The sequence below is a fragment of the Bison bison genome, unplaced genomic scaffold (assembly GCF_000754665.1).
Source record: "Bison bison bison isolate TAMUID 2011002044 unplaced genomic scaffold, Bison_UMD1.0 scf7180017864322, whole genome shotgun sequence".
NCBI classification, from domain to species: Eukaryota; Metazoa; Chordata; class Mammalia; order Artiodactyla; family Bovidae; genus Bison; species Bison bison.
Window position 1 is genome coordinate 2,940,212 of NW_011494894.1, and position 5,637 is coordinate 2,945,848.

The window sequence follows — 5,637 nt, forward strand, 5'->3', positions numbered from 1 at the left end:
AGATTGTAAGTTTTTTTTAAAGTCTGTAATTATACATATCAAACTGTTAACAAAATAGAAGAGAAAAATGACATTTTCATTTGTACTAAATTTGGGATTTGAAGCTATCAGAACAAGTTTCAAAATACTTCACTTAGGAGAAAACACAGTAAAAACATTCCAAACTGAGGAAACAAATTTGTTTGGGATTGGATAGAAGGAATCTTCACTCAAAACAAGTAAACATAAGTATAGCTTAGGGCTCCTTTAGATGGTGCATTCCACTACTGATTTTGATTTTTAAGTTCTACTGAATTTATACATAACTTTTCAAATGCACACACTCCATGATCCATGATCTGGATTTGAAGTCAGAAGAAGGGAGTCTATTGGTAACCTGTGTGCTGGGAATCCAAACAAATGGTCAATCCTGTCAGTGAGGTTTTTAAACCTATCTGTTTCAGCTAGAAACACTCCATTTAAATAGTTGATAAATTACTCACAGTAGACCTGTCCAGGAAAGAGAAGAAAAGAAAGCTCAGCAAGCACAAGAATATAAATAGCCACCAAGTATCATAACTATATGGACCTTTTTGAAAAACAGAGAGAGAAACACTTAGGGTGTGCATCAATCTTATTATCTCTTTTCTGACAAGAAGCAGAAAGAGGGACTTGTAGGGCCCTTCTGCATGCCAGGAACCACCTACTCCCACCCATCTGCCAGGCCAGTTCCATATGGTCTCTAAAATCAACGTATCTCTGTTTGTGAGATTTTTTTTTTTTCCAATTAAGGAGAGCGTCTTTCCTACTCAATTTTTCTGCAAACTCCTCAAAGTACTTACATGATTGAAATTGTGTAAAATTTAATCTATTTATTATAGATGGTATATAGACTAATACTGGCTAATGTTAATTATTCTTTTCTGTGTACCCAGCTGATATTAGCATTAATTCAAAAGTGTTTAATAAGCCCTTTATGTTTGTTAAGTGTTGATAATATACAGTTGAATAAGACACGTTTTGGGGTGAACTTTTTAAACTATCTTCTATATTTATACTAAAGCAGGGCTCTGTTATCATCTTTTGATAATTTATCTGTAAGATAAAATTATGCATGAATACATAGTTTTTGATACAAATGAAGGGTGTTTTTTTATAACAGAATTTGGGGAAAAGGTTCAATAGCTACTTTCCTTGAAACACTATTACTACGTCTTTCTGTATTCTTTAATTTTAAAAAGAATCATTTGAATTAAGTGATACTTAAGGTAAAACTTGAAAAATATTATGATATCATCAAATCATGACAATTTAGGAAAACAGTCCTTAGGAGGAGCACAAGAATATTATTTCTGGCTAAAATAGCACTTTGCTGTAAGAACCGTAAATGTAGCATATAAAAGGAGTCTGACTTCAGAATTCCTAGTATTTGAAAACCATACAAAGTAAGAAAACAATGTTAAAATAAGGAATTAAAAATTTTACTCTAAACAATAGCTCTTCTGCGAGTGAGTTACATCTTTATGTGTGTTTTCTATCTGACTGAACACACATTTTTATTGATTTGCAACCAGCAAAGCCATTGGTACCCATTTTAGTATAGAAAGCAAGCACTCTAGGAAAAGCATTTGAGAAAACTCTGTCTATATTGTGGAAAAACATTTGAGAAAACTACTATAGTAGTCATTTCTAAACCAAATTCTGTAACCGAGAAAGTAAATATTAATATATGGCCACACAAAACTATCAACTTCCTCAAAAATGCACAGAAATAAGTGAATTATAAAAAGTTGGCAGGACAGGGATGTAATTCATGTGTGAGACCCTCCACTTAGGCTGTTGCTGGCCAGGCCTGGGTCACTGGAGCTCAGGGCGCTTCTCCACACTCTATAGCCCCGCTGAGCTCACCGATGTCTTAGCAAGAGTTTGTAAGAGGAGAAAGTGACATTTTCACTCATACTAAAGCTGATATTTCATCAGAATAGTTCAGTGGTGCCTCATTTTGGAGAAAACCTAATATAAAAATTCCAAACTCATGAACTAAATATATTGAGGGATTGTTTCCCATTCAAGGTAAATAGCCAAGCCATTTATATTATGTGCTCCAGTATTGATTACACATCAGAATTCAAAATTTATACAAATTATACACACACATATACACACACATGATGTAGTATTTTGATTTGAGGTCAGGCATGAGATTATTACAAGTTGTAACTGGCCATGTAACTCTACAATTCATTTGTGGGTCCTTGTTTCCCAAACTATACAGTCAGGAAAACGGGCCCCAAACCCATTTTAACTCTAAAACTGTATGATTCTCTTATTTCTCTCAGAAAAGTTTACTACATCAGTGGTATAAGCTCACAGTTCCCTTATACACCTTGTCCCCAGACTCCCTATTTTGAAGAGCGGTGGTTTTGGCCACTGGTCTGGAAACTACACAAGTGAACTTCCTGTGGTTCTAGAACTTAGGCTTCTGTACATCTGGACTTTGGGGGACATGTCAGGAAAAAATGTTTTTAATCTCCAAATATCAGTACAGAATTCTACCTGAGACTTTCTACAAGTAAAATAAAACAGTTGTCTTTTCTTGAAAAAAAATCTCTGGAAAAGCAAGTTAATACACCAAATGCTCTCTACCGTTTCTCCAAACAGTCTCTTAAGTTTCTAAGGTCTTCCACCATTTGTCTATTAGTGGAGGAGAGCATTATAAACAGGTGACAAATGAATGCAGATGGAGAAATAGAAGACTACTGAATTTTAGTTTATGAGTTTATGTATGCCTATAAACGTATGGCTGTAGTTTTCTCTTCCTACACAAACTATCATCATTTACTAACTCAGCAACTATAACTTGAACTCTTACTGTGTGCCAGGCCTTGTGCTAGACACTAGATGCAAGCAGATGGAACCAGACAGGCTTTGGCCTTATGAAAGTTACAGCTAGCACAGACATAAGCACTAAATAAATTGTTATACCAAATACATTCATAATCACAAATTGTGCTAAATGTGACGAAGGGAGAAAAACGAGAATATCAAGAGACAGAGGATAAATCTTCTAACTTAGAATTTGGGATACTTGAATCTTCAAAACAATTTCTCTTTTATGCCAGGTCAGATGTGATCTCTGAGGCCAGGCTGAGTGTATCAGTCAGGGGTATCCAAAGAAACAAAATCAATAGAAGCTATATATATAAATATATTTGGCTTCCCTGGTGGCTCCGTGGTAAAGAATTCACCTGCCAACGCAGGAGACATGGGTTCGATCCCTGGGTGGGTCGGGAAGATCTGCTGGAGGAGGAAATGGCAACCCACTCCAGTATTCTTGCCTGGAAAATCCCATGGACAGTAGAGCTTAAAGAGCTACAGTCTGTGGGGCTACAAACAGTCGGACGTGACTGAGCAACTGAGCATGCACAGACAGAGAATTCTTTTAGGATTGACTCAGATGGTTATGTAGGTCAAGAAATCTCATGATCTACCATTTGCAAGCTGGGGAACAAAGAAAGCTGGGGGTGCAGTTCAGCTCAAGTCCCAGGGCCCGATAATAGAGGAGCTAACAGCGTAAGTCCAGGTCAGATCCAAAGGCCTCAGAACCAGGAGTGCAGATGTCCAAGGACAGGAGAAAATGGATGTCCCACCTCAGGAGGAAGGAGCAAATCCCCACCTCCTCTGCCTTTTTGCGCTATCCATGCTCTCGATGGTTTGGAAAATTCCCGTTCACATCAGTGAGGGTGGATCTTCTTTATTCACCTTATTAATTCGAATGCTAATCTCTTCCAGAAACACCCTCACAACGGCTCAGAAATAATGTTTTACCAGCTATCTGGGCATCCCGTTGCCCAGTCAAGTCAACACATAAAATTAACCTTCAAATACAATGCAGAAAAAAAGAAAAAACCAATATTAAAGGAAAGGGTAACCTAGAACTTGGGATATTTGAACCTTTAGAACAATTCATCTTCTAAAAAATTTTTAAATTTTATTTATTTATTTATTTGGCTATACCCCATAGGTATACCCCACTTACTTCCTGACCAGGGATTCAACTTTCAGGCCACAGCAGTAAAAGTGCCAAGTCCTAACCACTGCTCTGCCAGGGAATTCCCTAAAACATTCATCTTTTATATAAGATGCTGCCTATAGATCAGATGTTTTCTTGAAGGTCAGACTGGGGAATGTAGAATGTCCTTCCTCTCTGTAACCCTCTCTCTTTTCTTCCTTCTTCATCCACAGGTTCCTGGAAACCAACTCTTTCCTTCCTTCTCTTTCAGAAACAGTTAGGCCCCCATATACATCCAGCTGGGCTTCCCCTGTGGCTCAGTGGTAAAGAACCTGCCTGCAATGCAGGAGACGTAGGAGGGGCAGATTCGATCTCTGGGTCAGGAAGATCCCTTGGGTAAGGCATGGCAACCCACTCCAGTCCTCGCCTGGAGATTCCTGTGGACAGAGGAGCCTGGTGGGCTACAGTCCATGGGGTCACAAAAAGTCGGATACAACTGGAACAACAGCACGGACACACACATCCAGTTGTGAAAACCAATACCCAGGAGACCCAGTAATAGCCTGGAATTAGACATGATGGGGCATGATCAATGGTGGATGGTAAATGAGAACACCTTAAGTAAATGATCAGGCACACCAGACACCAGGACTCTCAGACTGAGGCCATGCTAGCAAGCCCTATGTTCCTTTTTCTTTCTGTTCTCCCTTTGCTTGGCTTCTTGGCAGCATTTCGCTGAGTTGACGACCTCCTCTTCTGAAACACAACACTTCTTGGTACACTCTTCCTCTCACTGCCCCCTTCCAAACTCTCTAGCTCTTCTCTACCCATCTCTAAATGTCGGAATGACTCAGGATTCTGTCCTGAGCACTCTGTCTTTGATTCCTCTTCTGCTTTCCTTGATTAATTATGTTCATTCATGTGACTTCAAATGCCATTAGTAAAAGACATCTTCCAAATTTATATCAAATGCTGCAATCTTTCTTCTGAGCTCCAGTAGCAAGATTAAACTCTTAATTCATATTCTTTAATCCTGTTCCTCTCCCAGTCTAGCCCATTGTATGCATTAACACCACCATCCACCCAACTGTATGAGCCAGAAACATAGGCGTATCTGTGATGCCCTCACCTCCTACTTTCTTCATGCATTCCATCATATAATCTTGAATCAGCCCACATCTTCCCATCTCCTCTGCCAGCGTACTAGGCCTGGCTATTCCCATTACCCACCTGGACAACTATAGTAACATTCCGTTGATTGGTCTCCATTGTCTTCTCCAGAAGCAGCTATCTTTCTACAGGTTAAAAACCTTCAATGGCCTTCTATGGTAGTTTAAAAAATAGGTTCAAGTATTTAACTAAGAGTCTTGTATAATCTGACTTCTGCAAACCTCTCCAACCTCATATTGGGCCATCTCTATTTCTCACGGTGCCTAAAACATCTTGAGTTCTGTCTCACATCCTTATTTATCACAAGCTACTTCCCATCTCAGGGCCTTTGGGTATATATATGCTCATCCCTTTGAAAGGAACATAATTAACCTCTACTTCCCATATAGCTGATTCCTTATTCATTGGGGGTCAGTTTATTATCACCTCCTCAGGTCTTCCCTAGTAACTCTCTGTATTGAGGTTCTCTAGAGAAA